Here is a 23,357-nt window from a genome sequence, read left to right on the forward strand (position 1 = left end):
CTCCCAATGAAACTATCAAATATTCCTTGAAATTTCAAGCCTAGATATTCTACCATTGTCTATAACTACAATGCCATTATATACTTATATAACAAACTGGCAGGCTTGTGACAATTCCTGAGGGACTATACTACCGTAATATAATGGAGAAAATTGGTGGGAGAGGGATCGAAGGGAGAGGGTGGAATACTTGTACTTACAAAACTGCTCATGGAAAATAATAAACATGAAAAATTGAATTAAAAATATACTGAATAAAAATGGGTGATAAACTCTCTCCCTAAGAAGCAAAGTAAAATTCCTTGCATTAGAAGAGTATTTAGTGATATTTTCCTTTTAGGAAAAAAGAGACTTACTCTTAGCTTTTATAGTCCGTAATATAGAACACAATTGCAGTTCTTATTATTTGCAAGTTCATCAATACATATAGTAAGCATTTGTTTTATTTTTATTTTGAATTTTGAATTTATCAATTCCATAAAGTCTGGAATTCCCCCTCCTCCCAAACTTCCACCCCTGATTGATTTCCCCCATATTATTACAATAGTATAGTCCTTCACAAGGAGTCATAATTCCATAAGTCAGTTATTTAAGTGTGCCCTGACATTGTTGGTACAATATCAGGCAATACATCATTCCATTGTCTAAAGATGTCCAACAGTTTCATTGGGAGTCCATCTTTGATTTGGAAGTAGGGATCCATATTACATTGTATCTTCATATCTGGATATGGTAGTCTGTATTACTCCATCATTATACATTCCTTTAAATGAGAAGCCACAAAATAAGATCAACAGCAAATATGAACTTAACACAAAAACAACAACAAAAATACAGCACCACTGAAACATGCCACTGAAAAGTCAATGGATGGGTGACAATAAGAGAACACAAAAGTCTCTTGGGTCAAATGATGCCACTGTGAAAACCATGAACCAGCAATGAATTTGACAAGAGAAAAGAAACCATTTGGAAGAAAAGAAAATGAAATAAAAAACATGAAAACACATGGGATGCAACAAAAACAATGTGGAAAGGGTTATTGAACTTAGCAATTCGCATGATGATTTCCTTATATTAGAGACAACATATGGTATTTGTTCTTTTGAGATTGACTTATTTCACTGAGCATAATGGTCTCTAGTTGGGACCATCTAATTGCAAATGGTATAATTTCGTTCTTTTTAATGGCTGAGTAATATTCCACGGAGTAGATGTACCACAGCTTCTTTAACCACTCCTCTTTGGACACCCATCTGGATTGTTTCCATGTCTTTGCTATTGTAGATTTTGCAATGTTTAGATCATAGAATATTTTGGGCCCTAGTGATTTTATCAGTTGTCGATAAATTCCTTTATGTATCTGTTTCTTCCTTTGTTACAAATATTAACAAAAATCTGTATCATAGGTGAGACTTTGGACATGATGGATGCATAGTTAACAAAACAAAGCAAGGTAGCTGTATTGTTTCCATGACTACTCTGGGGCCACACAGTGTCATATCCTGCCTGATTTGATTCTCAACAACATCGTAAAAATTAAGTAACACCATTACGTTACATGCAATTGAGTTGCAGCTCAGAGAAAGCTTGTCAGATATCAAATGGCCAGTGACCAGTGTTTCATTACTTAATGTAATTGCTCTTCTACCATTTGCTTACTTCACCTAGTATAGGTCAGTAACTAAACTGTCAATGTCACACTGTGAAAGATCCATCTTCAGCTATTTATTGTGGAACAGCTCCAGGACACAGTGACTTAAAAGAGCTATTTTAGGTTCTGCTTTCAATTTTGTGGGTCAGGAATTTGAGTGGTTCATTTCTAATGCCAAGATTAATAACTATGTCTTGAAAATTTACCATCAAATGATTTCATGTGGATGCTGTATTTTCCCACTGTGTCCCCTTTGCTTTGCCACTTAACGCTCCGTTCTACCTTCCTCTCTGCTCCATTCTCCGCTCTCCTAGTCCTGTCTCTCTCACTCCTTTTCACCTCTTTTCCTCTCCCACTTTCATATGGTGTATCTCTACCTCCACACCTCTCACCATTTTTTGGATTTCTCGGTAGTATATGAAATCAAGTTCATTCTCCCATGAATATCTCAGTCTCAAATCAGTTTTCACAAAACTCTTCCATGAGCAAACAACGCAAGACAAGTCAGTCACCGTAAGTTTCTGCATTCAGCCCTAAATCTCCACACAGCGATTTCAATGCTGATGTACTACATCATTCACTTATTCATCAGTTTTATGTATTAACATAATAAATCCAAATCTTTTATAGAAGTTTAGCAATTAATAGTGAAGATAAAAATGACTCTAAGATCCCCAACCAAAGTTTACCTCACAAAGCTGAACATTACATTACAGTAGCGAATTTAGGATGTTTTTTTTTACTTAGTGAAATAAAAAAGTAAAAACTCTAAGTTAAGATGCTTATGAAAGGATTCTGGAACTCTATGATGAAAAGAGAACATGAGAGGGCCCGGCGGCGTGGCCTAGCAGCTAAAGTCCTCGCCTTGAATGCCCCGGGATCCCATATGGGCGCTGGTTCTAATCCCGGCAGCTCCACTTCCCATCCAGCTCCCTGCTTGTGGCCTGGGAAAGCAGTCGAAGATGGCCCAAAGCTTTGGGACCCTGCACCTGTGTGGGAGACCTGGGAGAGGTTCCTGGTTCCAGGCTTCGGATTGGCGCAGCACCGGCCCATTGCAGCTCACTTGGGGAGTGAATCATGGGACGGAAGATCTTCCTCTCTGTCTCTCGTCCTCTCTGTATATCCGGCTTTCCAATAAAAATGAATAAATCTTAAAAAAAAAAAAGAAAAGAGAACATGAGAGAACACCATTTCTAATTTGAAGATGGGGGGAAAAGACCCTCACAAAAGTCATACTACAACCACAAATCATGCAATGAATTGAAGTTATCAGCAGGTGCAACCTTGGTGGGTTGATCTACATCACAATAATAAAAATGATATCTTGGATTCAGACGTGATAGAAAACAATGGAGAGGATATGCACATTTCTCTACTTAAATGATTGGAACTAGAATTTATGTTCATTTTCCGTTATAACTTGATCTTGAAAAAACTTGCCATTCAAGCCACATCTAGTAATTTTCAGAGCAAAATGGTTTTCATAATAATCACAATATATTCATTTTTCCTGGAATGCTTTTTGAAATAATGCTATCCAAAATTAACTCTGGCTTTGTTTTGAGGTGGGAAGTTAAAGTCATCTCTTATAATGTCATTATATACTTAACATCATACATAAAATATCCAATTGCTCTTTAAAATTTTCTGATGAGTATTATAAAGCCCTTGGCCTCCAAGTGTTTGTTATTCATTCCTGTCTTTCCATAGCCTCCTCATTTGATCTCATGAGTCATGCCCAAGCTCAGAGATTCTGAGACTTGAATTCCCCACACCCCACTCCCTTGGATACCTTCTGTTCTGAACATAAGACAATCATTTTGACTCTGTGTTTTCAAAGTGACAGAATATACATTTCAAAATTTGGTTATGCTTTACATAATATCTCACCACCACAACTTCCCTTGCAGAAGTGAGTATTGGCTTAGCAGGGATTTGGCAGAGATTTTACCCAATGACACAACTGGGTAAAGAGGCTTTCCTAGAAGACAGTGGTGATCCCGCTGGGAAAAGGCAACCTTCTCTTCTTTGAGTAGAAGTTGCACTCAGTGAGCCTTGCTTTCCAACTTCCCCATCGTCTAGGTGGCTGATATTTTTATCTCCATATGACAGACTCCTTCATGTATCACCTCATTGGTACAAAGGATGAAAGGGAAGCCAGTACAAGAATCACTGTGATTCTTCGTAGGTAAACATCTTAGAAATACTCTAGGAAGAATAGGAGAAGATCCGAAACTAAGGCGCACTTAGCTGAGTTTATTATTCTTTTGCAAATATAATTCTGTGTGTGGAATAATGGATGGGCCAAGCTGTTGATAACAATACGTGGGACACCTGCATCCCACATCAGACACGTCTGGTGTCTATTCCAGCTTCTGTTGATGCAGACCTGGAAGGCAGTGGAGATGGCTTTGATAACTTGGCTCCTGCTACCCACATGAATGGCCAGGATGCTGTTTCTGGCACCTGAGTTCAGCCTGGCTCACCCCTAACCACAGATACATATTGCAAAGATGATTCAGTAAATAAAGATCCTATGTTTTTCTCTATGCCTTTAAAATAAACAAAGATTTAGTGGGAAAAGGGGTGTGTGTGTGTGTGTGTGTGTGTGTGCTCGTGTGTGTGTGTGTTGAGGGGTAGGGCATGATTTAGATTCCATGAGCCTATAATTTGAAACCACATGAGCAATGAGGATGGACTAAATTATTCTAGTGCCTGCTGTAATAAGGGCAGCTGTATTTTGAACAAATGTGAAGCCTACCAACAGGATCAAATACTTAAATAATTGAATGTCATCCTAATAGGTGATCTTTAACACAGTGTGGCTTTCTAGAAAATGCACACAGGGTGATAATATTTAGGAATTATGCAGGATTGGCAACAAGATGAGCCTAAATTTAGATATTTTTCATATGCATTATGACAATAATCAAGAGTGAAGAACACATAGACACAGAGAAAATAGCTAAGTGAGTGATAGATAAATAGTAATTGCTTAGACTTAATTGAATAATATTTGAGTAATTTCTGAATGGGTAGTAATCAATAATTGATAAGTAATTTAAGTAATAGCTAAATTCCCTCCTCTAAATCTTTAAAAAGGGCAATCTGTTCAATAATAACATCAAATATTTATACAATGCTTTAAAACATTTTTAGACATGCCCTGTCAGATTTGATTCACACGACTTGCCAGTACAAACTCACATTAATTCCCTCATTTTTTTAAAGTGAGGGAATAAGCTCAGTGGTCTGCTCAAGGTCATGTAGGTAATAACTGGTAGGCTTGGGATTTGAACCTGGGCTCTTTAACACACAATCTTCCCTAATGCCCAGCTCTGAATGAGTCATCCATATTCAGTATTGCCTATTATCATCACTTTTTCTGGTTGAACTCTTCCATGCAGCGCCTGTAAAATGAAATTGGCAATTGTTTCTGGCATTGGCAGTGGATTGTTATGTTAGCTCATCTGCTGAGGCAGCCATTGTGAAATAACATGTGCAGTGACCTCTCGGCGTGAAATGCTGCACCTATGTCATTCTTGTCGTTGCTCAGTCTCAATATCTACCCTCTTCACCAGTCCTTAAATACACTTTCCAAGTATTCACGTTAAGATAGTTCTATATATGATTCAACTACCTAGTCTGGGGAAAATTATAAACTTATAAGAGTGTATTTCTGTGTGTAAACAGAACATCTTGTATTTCTTCCCGTTAAAATATTATTCAAAACAAATAATACACTGAAAAAAATTTAGATAACCATGTTTCTATTACATATTAGAAGCATGATTACCTTACAACCAGCTAATTTCCATTTGAAAAAATAACCCAAGTTTGCCATCCTCTGTAATTTCTACCAATGCAACAGCATCAAGTTTCTACCCAAAAATAGGGATTCCCAATTTTTCTACCAGTATTTGTATTGGAGATTAGTTGTGACTGTAATCCCTAAAGTTCCCTTGCAATTATTCCAAATGTCAACTAACTTCTCACACTTTTGCCTCTTTGCATTCTACTTTTACAAATCAATCATGTATGACAGATGATAAATAGATAAGCAATAAAACTGATAACACAATAACATTCACATAGAGTAGCAGAAAAACGTGTGAAGATAATGTACTATTTGTTTTACCTTTCAAAGCTGCAGTAATCATTATACCTCTGTTCCTTTCATATACTCTGTGTGAAGTGAACATCACAGCTTGATGTCTTAACCTTGAAACAATACAAAGAAAAAAATGGAAGTTGATTTTGTTTTATTATTTTCTACCTGTAGCACTAACCTACCTGGATCCATGATTTCAACTGCCTGCTACCTGCCATTTCTGCATCCAATCCTGCCAACAGTCTCATCGCCACAAAATAAACAATGTGAGTCTCTTTTGAGGCAGACCAGATGCTGACTTTTATTGTGCTCTAAATGCTGAGCTGACTTTGCATCTCATTCAATCCAAAAACAATGTGCTCCTAACAGTCTGTAAGATAGTAGGCATTTGGGCTTGTTCCAGTTCCTGTTCCTCCACTACAAGCATGCTCGTTTCCTTCTTGTTCTCAAGATGCCAAAACTCCAGTCTCTTATAAAGTTGGCTCTACTGGAAATTCCCTCTCTTAGACCTCAGTGTGGACCTGTTCCTCCACTCTTAAACTTACTTACTCATGGGAGCTTAACCCTGCCAGTTTAAAGCCTGTACCTGGACACACCTTATCCCCGCCCCACTTTTTAAAAAATGTTCTTCTTAGCCATTCTAACCACTAGCACACCACATAATTTACTCATGCTGTTTGCTTTCTGCCTTTGAATCAGAAGTATGAGAGTTTATTGATGATGGATGTGCTTGATAATAATCCTTTAGGTACTTCCTGAATGAGAAACACTACCTCCTAGCCACTATGTGGTCTGAATAGAGCAAAGGAATTAGAAGTCCAAATCTCCTCCTCTTTTTTTTATAAAGATTTATTTTTATTACAAAGTCAGATATACAGAGAGGAGGAGAGACAGAGAGGAAGACCTTCCATCCGATGATTCACTCCCCAAGTGAGCCGCAACGGCCGATCCGAAGCCGGGAACCAGGAACCTCTTCCAGGTCTCCCACACGGGTGCAGGGTTCCAAAGCCTTGGGCCGTCTTCGACTGCTTTCCCAGGCCACAAGCAGGGAGCTGGATGGGAAGTAGAGCTGCCGGGATTAGAACCGGAGCCCATATGGGATCCCGGGGCATTCAAGGCAAGGACTTTAGCCGCTAGGCCACGCCGCAGGGCCCCAAATCTCCTCCTCTTAAGGACCTACACTTGGGTAACATGGATCCTACCAACATAAGGGAATTTGCACAAGTCAGATTTACTTTTCTCTATTAAAATGTATTAACTCACATGCAAATTAACTATAGAGGTGAAATTCCAATGATTCAATGAATATGACAAACATTTTAAAATCTTACATCAATATTGACAGTTTTTGTAAAGCATTGCTTTGGTATGAGAGGTTCCGGATGGTTTTCTCACACAGTGGTGTTGATGATCTCTCAACATATTCTAAGCAGGGATAGGGAATGTCCAGCCCATAGGTCATAAAAGCCCTATGAAATCATGCAGTCTGACTTTGACAAGGCAATTTCAAGCAGGATTCAAAACTAAGTAAACCCATGGCAGGGTAATTAAAAAGAATTTACATAAGTGCAATAGATTTCATGGGTTTCTTAAAAATGCAATGACACACTCCACACTATGTTCCATCATACCCACTCTACCTCCTCCTTCCTTTCTTTCTACTTTAATTTTGCAATGACATACTTTTAATTTTCACTATAAACGCAAACTGAATTCTCCATTAAATAAAGAATCCAGGGCCCGGCACAATAGCATAGTGGTTAAAGCCCTTGCCTTGCACGTGCCAGGATCCCATGTGGGCACATGTTCTAATTCCGGCGGCCCTGCTTCCCATCCAGCTGCCTGCTTGTGGCCTGGGAAAACAGTAAAGGATGGCCCAAAGCCTTGGGACCCTGCACCCACGTGGGAGACCTGGAAGAGCTCCTGGCTCCTAGCTTCGGATCAGCGCAATACTGGCCCGTTGCGGCTCACTTGGGGAGTGAATCATCGGACGGAAGGTCTTCCTCTCTGTCTCTCGTCCTCTTTGTATATCCGCCTTTCCAATAAAAATAGATAAATCTTAAAAAAAAAAAAAGAATGCAATGGGTGGTAAATAGAAACCTTACTGCTCCTCAAGAACAGTGTTTAGACAATGCAGGACTGGACACAAAATCCAAATCTGAAATGTCAACTTCACTCATATACATTAGATTTTAGTGCTCATCAAAACAAAGAGGTAACCGTCAGAACAGGAGCAAATAGTCACAAATTATTCATCTGATAAAGGATTAATACGTGGAGTTCTTGAGGTTCAAAAACAATAAAACAAGCAATCTGGTTAAGAAACAGACCAAGAGTATGAACAGGCATTTTTCAAAGAATGAAATACAAATTGTCAACAACTGAAAAGATGTTCAGCGTCACTGGCCATCAATGAGATGGCCCCATCCCAGATGGAATGACTATGATCCAAAAAACTGAAGCAAATAAAGCAAAAATGCTGGAAAAGATGCTGAGGTTGGGGGACAGGGTGCACAGATACACTGGGGGCTGTAAACTATAGCATGACCATTATGGTAATTTCTCCGAAATTTGAAAATATGTTTATCATATGACCCAACCATTCTACTCCTGGAAATTCATCCAAATCAAAAGAAATCAGCATATGAAAGATTTGTCTGTACCTCTAATATTTACTGCAACTTAATTCACAATAACCAAGATAGGGAATCAACACCCAATGCCCATCAACAAATAACTAAATTAAAAAGTTGTGATATGCACACATGACAGAATATTTAGCTAGAAATAAAAATGAAACTATAAATTCAACTGAAGATCACTATAATTAGTGAAATAAGTCCCCAAATGACAAAACAGCATGTGCTTCTTGAATTCATATCACTCCATGTCAAGAAAAGACATCAATATACCTCAATGTTGAGATACTATTATACCAGTCAGCTCTCTAAGACAAATATAAATATGAGTGTATAAATATACATGCGCATCTGTGAGAGTCTCAGTATCTGTGTGACTCGTCAATGTCACATTAGTCCAACACATTGTTTTTACCGCAATAGTTGTTTTGAAAATACAAAAATATGTGCTATTATAGTACATTTAATTCTGTGGGGGGGTTTGTGTGTTACATGAACTAAATCATTTAGTATCCTTGTCCTGTCACATACATATATTCACTTACTTTTACTAAAGACAGAAAAAGCCAAATTTCTTGCCTCAACTCACACAGGGAGGCAAGGCCTGGATGTTAACCATGGGAGTGGCTTTTTAGAACTCAGACTCTTGGAGAGACAACCAAGAAAAGTTCCCTAGGCACTGAGGAAATAAGAACGTCATGACACTGAAGTAAAATCACATTGATTACTTTCATATAACTGTTATTGATTATTGCAGTGTCCAGTGCATATTCTAACATATTTTGCAATTAATAGATTTCTAAGACTGTTGTAATAAATGATACTTTATCATATAGTTAATTTAGATTTACCACATAGCCTCTGATTCCCAAAATAATGAATATTTGAGCAAACCTTATTTCTTGTTGGCTAAAATATTTGTATCTCTTTGTTATCAATCTATACATCCATCTCTATATAAATGCATATTAATTCAAGAAATTATTTCTTTCAAGTAATTTATAAAAATGTGTGTATTTACTTAGTTATCTTTTATTCATACTACTTTTCTGGCAGATTTTGTGGTATTGATTATCTAATCCATAATATTTTCTTGACTTCTGTGCAGTCACTTTGTGGTATCAGAGGAGTTGTTAAATTTCTGTCATTAAAAGTGTAAATACACCATGGAGAGTATTTTATAGAAATATGGAGCCGAAAGGAAACTTAAAATACAGGAGGCCTCTTTTCAGCTGACAGAATAGAAATGTAGAAAGGTTAAGTGACCTCCTCAGTATCTCACAGAACACTGATCCCCTAAGGAGTGCTTTGCCCATGTTGCTTCTCCATTAATTCTCTTGTGAATCATTTTATGGTTTGAAGACTCCCTAAGCAATAAAAGTTTATTAGCCATGTGTCAGAAACTTCACTGGGTGCTGGAATTAGGATTTATGCGACATAGTTCTTGCTGTAAAGGACATCACAATATTATAGTAAAGGTAGGTAGAAAGAATGCTATAGATACTAATAAATGCCTACAGGAAAAGGAATACACAGGCAGGCTGTGGGGAGCGTATGTAGATCAGAAGTTCTGAGGTGACCTTTAATTTGAATCTCACAGGATAACAAAATTAGTAGATTTTAAGGCAAATGGGTGGAACAGCAGGGGCTTTTGGTGAGATTATTAAATAATAACTGTAGAGTGACCGAAAATGTTTAAATTAGGGGATCATAGTTTGACTCGCATTTTTGAAAGCCTGATTTCCTGTGCGACGTAAGAGTCAAGAAAGCTAGTTGACTAAGTATGTGCAGTAGCACAGTTTTAAAATTTTGAATATGTTAATAACGGATATATGATACTGAAGGTAGAGAGATATATATGTTATATATGTGTGTATTTATATGCCTGTAATTTGAGATCTACATATGTGACACATATACTTTGATATGAATATTCAAAACTCAGTAAGTAATGTGCGGCTATACGTATAGTGAAGGTGAAAATGACAGATACATGTTTAAGATATGATCTAACAGTGATGAAGGCAATATTAAATTGTCACTTAATCAATGTACGAAACAGTGAGACATCCAGATGAAGGGATCCAGCAGAGATGGGAGTGACTGTGTTAGGATGAAGTCAGCAAGGTACATGAACACAATTCAGGTAGAAACAGGTCATGTCCTTGTATTGGAAAAGCAGATAGAGTGAGAAGACCAGATGAATTGACTAAGAGGAATTCATAAAAGTAATATCTTCAGAGCCATGAGAAGAGGCAGAGATGAATGCTGCTATCACGGCACCAAAGGAAATAAAGTATACGAAGAATGATCTGATAGCCAATTAAACGCAGAACAGAGACAACGGAATGGAAGAACAGACAGTACTCATTAAGGTGACGTGTATGCAAAATAGTGAGACAATAGAGATAGCAAATGGGTATGGTTTTATTGGAGACCACGCGTTAGACTAGTGTGAATGAGAGAGAATAATGTGATTACAAGATGAAGTTTTTATATTTGTCGTTATTTGTAGTTTCAAAGGGGGACTGTTTGAATGGGAAAAAGTGATTCAAGAGAGAAGCACTAGTGAGTGTGCCATTAATGAGACAAGATCTCGTAAGAATCAGGTACCAGTGGAGTCACAGGTGTTGGTAAAACAGAGAAGAGATTTCTTTCTCTGAAGTTTTGAGAAATACAATACAGATGAGAGGGATCAGCCTTGTGTCCTAATGAGTAAACTGCCACCTGCCGAGCCAGCATCCCAGTGGGAACTCTTTCTTGTCCCTTGTGTTCCACTTTCAATTTCACTCCCTGATAATGGCCTGAGAGGAAAGCATCAGAGAATGACCCATGTGTTTGGACTCTTGTCTTCCGTATGGGAGTCCTGTATGAAGTTCCTTGTTCCTGAAGTCAGCCTGGCCCAGCTCTAAGCCGTCTTAGATATTTGGGGAATAAACGAGCATATGGAAGATCTCTTTTCTCTGTGTCTCCCTCTCTTTCTGTGACTCTTTCAAATAAATAAATATTAAAACTAAAGCAGATAAAAAAAAAAAGGTCAATGGATTTATGGCCCTGGTGTCTTAATCAAAATGCGTAGTTTTGGCCCTGTGCAATAATCTTTCAGTTTGGGCTCAGCACAGTAGCCTACTGGCTAAATCCTTGCTATGTACAAACCAGGGGTGCTGGTTTGTGTTCCAGGTGCTCCACTTCCCATCCAGCTCCCTGCTTGTGACCTGGGAAAGCTGTAAAGGATGACCCAAAGTCTTGGGACCCTGCACCTGCATGGGAGACCCTGAAGAAGCTCCTGTCTCCTGGCTTCAGATCTGCTGAGCTCTGGCCATTGTGGCCTCTGAGGGAGTGAAGCAGTTGATGGAAGATCTTTTTCTCTGTCTCTCCTCTCTACAAATTTTCTTTTGCCATTAAAAAGAAATAAATCTTTAAAAAATGTTCAGTTAATGTGAGTGTGAGATTCCTACAAAAGCCATCTAAAATGATCAGAGAGTGTGTTGTTGGTTATTAAATTTTCTGTTATGATATAGTTTTGCCTTATAATAAAATGATAATTGCACAGACAAAAGAAAATGAAGTAGAGCATACACAAACCCAGAGGAACCCAAAAACTGGAGTTGAATCAAACTCACAATTATTTATGTCACCTTAGTTTTTATATTTGGAGACAAAAAATAAATGAAGCCCCAAACTAGGAAAAACAATGTGACATGAGTTTATATATGGGATGTAGATGATGAATTAGAGGCATCTTGAAATTCAGATGAAACAGTCCACTACTGGCTTTGCAACCAGAACCTTTCTCCTTGGTGAGTGCTATAGAGGAATAAATGTTCTCCGAGAACCATGGTGTGTTATAGCAGGTAAAGCTGCCCCGGGTAAGGCTGCCATCCAGAGTAGGTGCATATTCCTATCCAGGATACCCTACTTCCAACCAGTTCCAAACTAATGTTCTGGAAAAATAGCAAATAATGGCCCAAGTTCAGGAGCCCATAAACCCTGCATCATAGGAGACCCAGAGACAGTTCACGAATTATGGCTTCAGCCTGGCAAAGCACAGGGAGTTGCAGATATCTTGCGAGAATTTTTTTGATCACTCCATGATGATTCTTACTCAACACACAATTCAGTTGCCACAGCTGATAGTGTCATATGACACACCAAGAAAGAATGGGAATTTCCTTCTTCACACTGTGAGGTTTTCTTAGGAGAGAATAGATTACAAAAATGTGACCATCCCTTCTGAGCTCAGGAAAAAAGAGTCCTTTGGACTTTTAGGGTGGTTAGGGTACCATATTTGGGGTGAGATTTCTTGTGTATCAATTGGATCTTGTGGGCTTTAATCATATCACTGACATCAAGAAGAGAGATTATTTGTTATGTGTGTTTGTGTGTATGTCTTAGAGGGTGGAGGGAATGGAGAAAAGGAGATAGGGTGACAAAAAGGGGGGGAAGTGGACACAGAGAGAAAGGAGGGAGAGGTTGTTTTAGGTGTGAAGTTTTAGTTTTAGTTAAGGAGAAGACCCTGATGGATCTTGAATGTTGTAGGCATTCAAACATCACATTAAAATAATTCCCGATATTTACAAGGGACTGCATTACCTTCAGTGGCTAAAGATCATGTTCAGATGAGACATGGCTAGAAATTACAGAATTAAGGGATTTATGTTCCTTGTTTTGGAAGGTCCAAATTTTGACACTTACATTCCTGAGACTAAAAGCACTGAAAACAGGAAATAGGGCTCCGGCGCGGTAGCCTAGCAGCTAAAGTCCTCACCTTGCATGCACCAGGATCCCATAAGGGCACCAGTTCTAATCCCTGCAGCTGTGATTCCCATCCAGCTCCCTGCTTGTGGCCTGCAAAAGCAGTTGAGGACAGCCCAAAGCCTTGGAACGCTGCACCTGCGTGGGAGACCTGGAGGAGTTTCTGGGCTCCTGGCTTTGGATTGGCACAACTAAGACTGTTGCAGCCTCCTGAGGAGTGAATCAACAGATGAAAGATTTTACTGTTTGTCTCTCTTCCTCTCCGTATATCTGACTTTCCAAAACAAAGAAAAAAAAATCTTAAAAAGGAAAACAGGAAATAGGGTGGCAATGGATATGAAATTTTTAGAGGTTAAGTCAGTCAGTCTAGATGTCAAAGAAGCAGTTCCATTTCCAAGAGGCTGTTAAGCAGAACCCAGAAACTAAAAATTGAATATGCAAACCCAGCCAAAAAGAAGAGCTGTAAGGTAGGGTCTACATGCCAAGTCTGTTGTTGATCAGTAGTTCATAAACGCTCAGGAATTTGGCTGGACTGAACCAGCAGCTGAAGGCTATTATTGACTGCAGCTGAGAGATGCCAGAGCCACGTCACATAATCAAATATTTATAGCCCTTGTAGTAGAAAGGGAAAGAATTTGTCTATATCAATAAGTGGCACATCTTACCTGTATGACATAACTATAGCTGCACTTGGAAGAAAGCCTAGGATTATCAGTTTGAATTTTAAGACAACATGCCAAGCTCAAAGCTCCATATGGTTTTACATTTTCACTTAATCCAAAGAGGAAAGGGAAGAGATTATTCAGCTCAACAGGTCAAGCTGCTTGTCTGAGACGGTTTGAGACTAAAGATTCCCACAAGACTATGTGGACACAATTTGAAACAAATTGAACAGAAGACCAAGATAGTAAGACAAGGAGATTTGGGCCTAATTATCTCTAGTTCTTCAAGTTACCTTTTCTCCTAAGTCTAAATGTAACCAAGAGGCAGGGAACCTCTTTTCTATCAATCACCATTTGGATATTATGACATCACTTGGATGTCATGAAAAATTGTCAACTTAAGAATTAGTCAGCTTGGACCTGGTGCAGTAGCCTAGTGACTAAATTCTCCTCCTTGAATGCACCCAGGATCCCATAGGGGTGCCTGGTTCTAATCCTGGCAGTCCCACTGCCCAAGTAGCTCCCTGTATGTGGCCTGGAAAAGCAGTGGAGGAAGCTAAAGCCTTTGGACCCTGCACCCACATGGATGACCTGGAAGAAGCTCCTGGCTCCTGGCTTCGGATCAGCTTAGCCCTGGCCGTTGCGGGCTACTTGGGAGTTAATCATTGGGTGGAAGAGTTTCTTCTCTGTTTCTCCAACTTTCGAGAAAAATATATTAGTCGACTATAGCTTTGTTGCACTTCAAGCCTTACCAGTGGTTGTCTTGGCAAGGTTAAACTGAATGATTTCACTAGCCTCATTCGGCCCTTCAGCCAAAACCCTCTACCCCTGGGTGGCTTGCTTTACTTCATTAATACTGTCTCTAAACTAATACCTCATAATACAGGAATAGTTTCTAAATACAGTTTCAGCAAAGTTGAAGAGTATTTCTACCAATAATCCAATGTCATTTATATTATGCAATATCAATCATATCACTGCAACTATCAAGTGACTAAGAGTCACAGAATCATATCAATTTGTTTGAGAGCCTGTTGAATTTAGTTGTACCTCAGATAAATGATTACTTTTTAATAGCAGATTAACTACCATTACTGTTTCATGGAGGTTGAATAGATGCAGAGAAGCATGCCTTTTAACTAATGGAGAGCTAGCATCAGAAGAGGAGGAGTTGGAAATATGAGAGATTGGCCTTGTGGCATGGTGGATGCGTACATTTCAGCATCCCAAATGCGCACTCTCTCATGTCCTGCCTCATTTCTTTACGATGAAGTTCCCTATTGATGGCTTGAGAAAAACACAAGATGGCCAAAGTTCTAGAGTGCCTGCTGCTTCCTTGGGAAGAACCTGATGAAGCTCCTGGCTTTGGTTTAGTTATATCCATTGTGACCACAGAGAGAGTGAACCAGCAAATGACAAACCTTTGTCTCTGATGCTCCCATTTTACTCTGTAACTCTAAGTTTCAAATAAACAAATAAATACATGTATATATTTTTATATAGCTTAATAGTTGGACTTTCCTATGTAATTTTTGCTAAGAGTTAGAATATGAACCTCTGGGTCCATGTTGTGATGTCATGGTTTGAGATGCTGCCATCCAATATGGGTTCTGATTCACGCCCTGGCTGTTCAATTTCCAATCCAGCTCCATATTAATGACCCAAGAAAAGCACCCAAACATATGGACGTATTTGGGCCCCTGTCACCTGGATGGAAGATCCTGATGCAGCTCCTGACTCCCCAAGTTGGTCAAGCACTTGTGGCTGTAGCCATCTGGACAACGCACCAGCAGAAGGTAGATTTTCATCTCAGTTTTTGGTTCTCTCTAGTTTAATCTCCATCCCTTGTCTAATTCTGCCTTAAAAAAATAAGTAAATATGGAAAACTAAATAAGTGAAATATGAGCACCACAAAATTCTGAAAGCAGGGTTCAGTAAAATGCAGTGTTTTGGAGACTATTAGCTAAGTATGAGCTAGTTTAATACTTAGGGGTTAATTTTAGTAAGTCAGTTTCTAGTTTTCTCTCTGTGGATTGATAATTCATTCCAAACCTTTCATTGTTTACTCATGTGCTAAAATTAGGATACGGATTAATACTGTTGAGTATTACAAATCCGCTCATCTGATACTATGTTATAGAGCTTTTAATTCTACAATTAATTCTCCAAATTGGCTTATATTCTCTCTTTTGCTTTCTAAAACAATCAGAAAGTGAAAAGCCATATTGTAATTGCTTTGGCAACATTTTTTTAAAATGAATCTTGCTTTGGTTATATATTCTAAGAATAGGAATCCAAAATTTCTGGCAGCAATAACTTTGACTTAACACAGATTGCTAAAGAGGGTGAGGTAGCTTGCTTAGCAATGAGAAAATTATTTCTGTTAGCCATTATGGCTATAATGACTTTGGGCAGAAATTTTTCAAAACTTCTAAAAATTGTAATAAATACTTGTATTCCCTTGACTTTCATTGAAATAAATTTCAATAAAAGAAATTTCACTGAAATAACAAAACTGTTTAGTCAAAGTGAAACAATTACCAATTACGATTTTGGAGATACTGTATTATGCACTCAGCTAGCCATTAATTAAACAAAAATCTGCTTTCTTTGTGTCTTTTACGTTTATTTTGCCAATAAAACACATACCTGGACTGCCTGCCTGTACTATAATCTAACAGGCTACAAAGCATGGTTTTTGAATATTGGTTTTAATGTTAAAATATCTAACTATAATTGAAAGACCATAGTATCCTTTATTATCATTTCTAACCAATACCAATATTCTTCTGTGTAAAATAAATATCTCTAAATTTTATCTCACCAAAACGAACATTATGAAAATCACATTCAAAGGATACCCTACGAAGGCCTGTATTTTATGTAAAGTTACTTTCCAATTTAGGAAAGTAATGAACTCTTGAACCAAGAGGGCAAGTCCTGGTTGGATTCTAGCCCCCTTCCCTCTGGGTTCCTCCCTAACCTCTTGGGTAATGGCTTAGCAATGTCTCTACAGACAACGCCAGAGGAAAGTCACCGTAGACAGCTCTGCCTTGCTCCGTTGCCTTCTGGAGGGCTTTGCCATTCAAGGTGCACCAGACAGAGCCTGGCAAGCAGCAGCCCAGGCCTTGGCTGTGTGAGTAGCAGAAGTTTCCTTTGTCTTTTCAGAGGGGTAATTTTTTTCACCCACTGAAAAATATTTTGGAAATAAAAAACAGCTGAAATTTAAACTTATAGTCTCTGTAGCTTTGAATAAGCTTTGAATATTGTCTCTCAGACTCAGTTTTCTCCTTGCTCAAATAGCCCACCTGACACTTGCCTAGCAAGTTGCTTGTGGAAATCAATGTAGCAAGCATGCGAACGTATATGGTATTCGGTATACAGAGCATTTTATAGGCTTGACTCAAAAAAATATATATAGAAAAAAAGACTCACAAAATGGGAGCTACTGGCTTATTTTTTGGGTAAAGTAGAATGAATGAATAGAAAGTAATGAATGCTCTAGGATCTGAAGGTCAAAAGCATCTTAGAAATCAGCAATACTGAGCACCAAGAACAGCTGGCATTCTGTTAGCAGGCAACCAGCTGCAAGCAAAATCATGAACTGAAACAAACCCTATTAGTAACATTTTATTCCAGAATTGTCAGTTCAATATAATATCAACTATTATTCTTAATTGTCTTCATAATATTTTAAAAATTGTATTTTGTTGATTTGAAAGAGACAGAGAGAGGCAGGCATAGAATTTCCACGCACTTTTTCATTCCACAAATGTTTACAAAAACAAGGGCTAGGCACCCGGCAAAATAGCTTAGTGGCTAAATCCTTGCCTTGTGTGTACCCAGAATCCCATATGGGTGCTGGTTATAGTTCAAGCTGCTCCACTTGCTTTCCAGCTCCCTGCTTGTGGCCTCAGAAAGCAATTGAGGACAGGGACAGTTCAAAGTCTTGGGACCCTGCACCCCCATGGGAGACCTGGACAATGCTCCTGACTCCTGGCTTCAGATCAGTTCAATTTTGGCTGTTGAGGCCACTTTGGGGAGTAAACCAGTGGATGGAAGATTATTCTGTCCTGTGTATCTGCCTGTGTATCTGCCTTCCCAAATAAAAATAAATAAATCTTAAACAAACAAACAACAGCAAAGCAGAACAAGGGCTGGGCCAGGCCGAAACCAGGAACTGGGAACCCATCGTGAGTCTGTCTTTTGAGTGCAGTGAAAAAGCCAACCACGTGAGCCATTGTCCACAGTGTAGATTAGGGGAAACTGGAATCAGCAGTACTATGTGACTCAGCCCAAGGCACTCCAAGAAGCAAGGACAGCATCCTGCGTGATGCCTGATGTCACAAACGCCCCTATGAAGGAAGACTTGGTAACACTATAAATGACATGGAGAGTCACCCAATCACAAATGAACTCAAGATTCCTTTGAAAACTTTCGTGTATTTATGATATTTATGTGATATTTTTTGAAACAAAGGTCCATAGTGCTGGAAAGAAACATAGACAGAAAGTAGCTTTGGTAACAATTTAAACTGTGTAGCTACAATACAAAAAGTGATTGATCATTAAGTATTTCAAATACTAATTCAATTAACTCCAATTTTCCATACCACATTGTCTCTAATGAGCTGATTTGCCATTAAAAGAGCACACTGTGACAAGAACTACATGGTGAAGAAAAGAAACATTCTGTCATTTTGGAGTCGAGCACTCATTTATAAATAGAGCCAAGGAAAGGAAATATATTTTGTCTACAAAAATAGATGGCAAATCAAAAATCAATACTAAACAGTATGAAGCATGTATTCATCTTTGTAAACAACTTGAACAATAAAAAGATTTTCAAATGGATTGTACGTGTAGTAAGAAATTTCAGGAGTTGGATGTTATTCAATCAAATTTAATATAATTGTAACTTTGCAAAAGCTTTTTTTTCTTCCAATGTTTTTGTTGCTGAAAACAAGCTTGTTAATCTAATTGCTCATGAAAGCACTAATTCCCAGCACTGAATCATTGAAATTTCAGAGAAAGTGAGAAACAAAATTCTACCCCAAAGAATCGCTGCTAAATTATATATTTCTGTATTTACTTACTTGAGAACAAGTTCAACAGGTGAGGGGAAGGAAGGAGAGTGAGAGACCGGAATCTTTCATGTTCTGGCTCTCTTTCTGACTGGCTGCACAGTTAGGTCTGGGCCAGGCTTCACTAAGGAGCCAGTAACTGCATTCTGTTCTCCCACACAGGCATCAGGGATCTGAATATTAGCGCCATTTTCTACCACCTTGCCAGCCATGTTAGCATGACGTCCGCTTGCAAGCAGAGCTTAGGAGATTCAACCGCTCCCAGGATAGGATGCAAACAGCAGCTCAGAATGATGATGAGTCCAAATAATTGTCGTTTTGATGAAGCTTAGTTGAATACTTGACCTCAACAAAGTTAGCAAAGCTATTAATGGACCACTCGTCAGCTTATCATCCTATAGATAAAGGACCTTGTACAAGGGATGGCTCAAAGAATAAGGTATAGTTAAAATATAGTAATGCTATTTTAATGACCTATATCATACTTTTCTGAATTATTCGTCATTTAATGACATACATGTCTTATTTACTATTATACTCCCATGTAGTAGCATTTCATTAAATATCATTGTCAATACTTGCATTATTGCTTTCTGTTTTCTGAAGATGGATACACATTTTAGTGGTAAAATGAGAATTGTCATGTACAAAAAGAAAAAGCAGAACAAATACAGTATTCATTCAGAAGATTAAAATTATAGATAATTAATTTAGTATGACTTTAATTAGAAATTAAAACAGTACCTAGTTGTATACATTAAACACTATAATATACCAGTTGGGTAACAAATATTAATAGATATCTTATGGGCTCTCAGTTGTGTTATTTAAGTGCTTTCACTGAAGATACAAAAGCTTGTGAGAAATATTACATAAGCAAAATATCAATTTATTTCAGGAAACACACATGATATCACTCTAAAAGTTGTTTTTCTTTTGAAACACTCCTTAGACAAAAAGTTTTATCAGTTTTTCCCATTGTCTAATTAATACAGAGGTAAGATCAGAGTCTATCGCTTCAGAGAGTAAAGACACATGAAGTACAATGGTCTTTGAAGCCTGACTCTGTCACTACCTCAGTGGAAGGGAAAAACGATACTTACGTCCAACCCATGTAAGAACAAGAGTTTGGAGGGAAGCGGCAATTTGATTTTTTCAGTTATTTTTTCCTTTTTTTTTCTTTTACAATGGCAATACATCATATGTTGTTGTATATCCTATTTTCCAAGTCAGCATCGTGTAGCTGACAACATCTGACATGGCCTACCTGTCATAATGCCGACGGAGTTGATCTGCCAGCATGTGGGCTGAGGAGGATTGGCATACATGTTCGTTATAGTTGGAATAAATAAATTGATCACAGACTATTATGACAAATCCCTAATTCCTAGACTCGTGACAACTCCCTAGACATAGATTCAATATGGTTGAATTTACAGCTTAAATAGTGGTCAACGAACCACAGGAAGCTTACACAAGAGTAGCAGCACTCTTTGACATCATGAACCTTAAATGTGGCTCTCACTTCTCTATCATGGAAAGAGGAAAATCTTTGGAATCAAATAGATAGGCATCTGACAACCAAATACAATACTTTCTGGTTGACATTGGGAAAAATATAAACTGATTAATCTACGTTTCTTATTTCTGAGCCAGTAGCATGATCATAATTTTCAGAGACAATTACAGAGTTGATTGCATGAAATAATGACTATGAAGCAGCTAACACATCACCCGGTATGTGCTAAGTGTTCAATAAATGTTATTTACTATGATTACATTATTACGATAGTCAGTGATACTACGCATTCAGTGTTTATCAGATATTCCTCTACATTCCAAGCCTCAATTACAATTTATTGGGACTATATGATTACTACTGGCAAATGAATTGTGAGGACATTATTTGTGCTTATTCTAGGCTGAAGCAATTAAGTACAAGGATACTTGAAAGACATTGTTTAAAAAGGGAACTTAAAAATTAATGTTAAAAGTTTGTGCACAGCTTATAGGTTTTTTTTTTTAAGAACTTTGTGAAGACACCTTATAGTATGCTGACTTCATCACTCTCTCATTTCTTACCACAGTGATCTTGATCATCACGTGCTTACAGAGAGTAAACTCTTGTAAATGTCAAAGGGCCTTGAAGCCTAGCTCTACCCAGCCAACTCCACTCTCCAGCCTACAACTCATGCTGGCAAGTGTCACCGCCTTTTTAGCCAGGTCTGCCCCCAGCCCTGGTTCTCATGCTCATCAGTGAGAGTTGCAGTCCTTCAGAGAGTTGCCCACAGTTTCTCCACTAGACCCACTCCCAGTCCTGGATCTTGAAATTTCCAGGTAGTTCCACACTCCAGCTTGACAGGATTTGTCCCCATTCTTAGAACTTGCCAGCTTATGCTGCGGCAAAACCCAACCAGCCTGCACTTACTCTGGCTCATGTATGCACCGTGGTTATTACTGGTTAGCCCAGCCTGGCTCTCCCTCTATCCCAATTTACATGCAGACCAACAGGTGTTGAAGCCCTGCAAGACCTGATCTGCCCTTGGTACCAGCTCTCACGCTCACCTGGGAGCAGTGACCAAGCAGGGCAACCATGTTGCCCCATGACCAGGCTTCCACACTCTTTCTTCCCTCCCTCTGTTCTGGGTCTCATGTAAGATGGTGGGTGCTGCAGCCCAGTCTGGCAGTGCCTGCCTCACATCAGCATTTGCCGGTGGGTTCTGTAGCCTTGCTTGGTCTGCTCTGCCCCAGTTCCAGTTGATGCTGGTGGGTTCTACAGTCTATCCCAGCCAAGACAACCTTCAGTCTCAGTTCTTATGTGAATTAACTGGAGTTGTGGCCCGAACCAGCCTGCCCTGCACCCCATCCTGGTTCTCAGACGTGCCAGTGGGTGTTATGAAGTAGTAGCCTGGCCTGGCCTCAGACCTGATTCACACATTTGCCAGTGAGTCCTATAACCTGACCTGGTCTGAGATGCTCCCAGTCCTGGTTCTTTCTCTCACCTGCAGGGACTGTGTCCTAATCAAAGAGTTCCCTAAGTTCCTCTATCAAGTCTCCTCTATCAGTGGTAGATCTCACGCACACCAGTGGGTCCTTGGCCCAGACTACCTATTTCACCTCCTGTTCTGGCAGGAACATGGCCTTGCCTAATTGGCCCACACCCATTCCAATTCTTACTGTTGGGTGTTACAGCCCAACTAAACCTAGTCCAAGCCCAGATACAGCTCTCACATGGCTCAGCGGGAGCCAAGATCTAGCCCAGCCTGTTCTATACCCTCCATGGTTCTAATGAGCACCAGTAAGTGTTAGAATCTAGCCCAGTCTGGCATCCTGCAAACTCAGTCCACACTCATGCCAAGGGACACTGCAGTCATGTCCAGCCCAGATCACTGCCCCCATTCTGGCTCTGGCACTCACCAGTGGAAACCACACCACCCAGCCAAGGGTATAACCTTAGGCCTCCACACAGACCTGTTCCCAGTCACATCTCTTGTGAATGACAGTGGTTGCTCTGACCCAAGTCAGCATAGCCCATTCCCTCTCTTGGCCTTTGGCATCCAATGCTGCAGCTTCACATGGCCTGTCCTGCCCCAATACCAACTCTAGCTGGCAGATGCTACAGCCTAGCCCTGTATAGTCTACTCCCATCCTTGGCTCATGCAAACTTGTCGGTGTGATAGCCTAGACAAGCATGATCTATATTTCATCCTGGCTCCTGTACTGACCAGTAAGCTAAGGTTGGGCTGGCCCTGCCTAGTATGCCCCACTCCAGAACCAGTACATTCAATCGTCAATGGGTGGAGCATTTCTCTTTCCACGGAAATCTTTAGTAAAAGGCGAAAGATTTATACGATCTGAAGAGAAACAAGAGTATGGGTGGAGCATTTTTAACAACCAGGCCTGACTCACCTGCTCACCAGCAGAAGCTACAGCCTACCAGGGGAGTTTCTCCCCTACTAGGCTCACTCCAAAAGCCAGATCTCACAGATCCCAGTGAGTTTTAGGCCCCACCCAGCATAGGCTGCCCCTTTGGCCCAGGCCTTTGTATGAGCTGCTAGATATTGCGGCCCAGCCTGCTCTACACCTCTTCTTGGATATGCCTGCGGGTGTTGAAGCTTGGATCAGCCTGATCTGTCCCCAACGCCAGTGCCCATGAGTGTCAGAGGGTTCTATGGCCACACCTAGTTCAGCCCATCACCACCCCCAGCTTTTAAGCAAACCAGGGAAATTGCAGTTCCACAGGGTTAGGCTCACATACCCCTCACAGAATTTGACCCCAGATCCATTTCTCTCTTGTACTAGTTGATGCCATGGTCTAACCTAACATTACCCATTACCTGTTCTAACTCTCACTTACAGGTACCATGATCTAGCCCTGTCAGATAGGCGCCCAGGCCTAGCTTTAGTGTGGGCCTGTGAGTGGTGGTCAGCTGTAGGTCATGCTAATTAGCC

General features: G+C 39.5%; 1 pseudogene; it reads right to left on the minus strand.

Moving 5' to 3' along the window:
* Positions 1–22,712: 22,712 nt before the first annotated feature.
* On the minus strand, positions 22,713–22,770 carry LOC131481502 (U5 spliceosomal RNA; annotated as a pseudogene).
* Positions 22,771–23,357: the final 587 nt, after the last annotated feature.

Source organism: Ochotona princeps, chromosome 11, assembly GCF_030435755.1.
Source record: "Ochotona princeps isolate mOchPri1 chromosome 11, mOchPri1.hap1, whole genome shotgun sequence".
In the NCBI taxonomy this organism is placed as follows: domain Eukaryota; kingdom Metazoa; phylum Chordata; class Mammalia; order Lagomorpha; family Ochotonidae; genus Ochotona; species Ochotona princeps.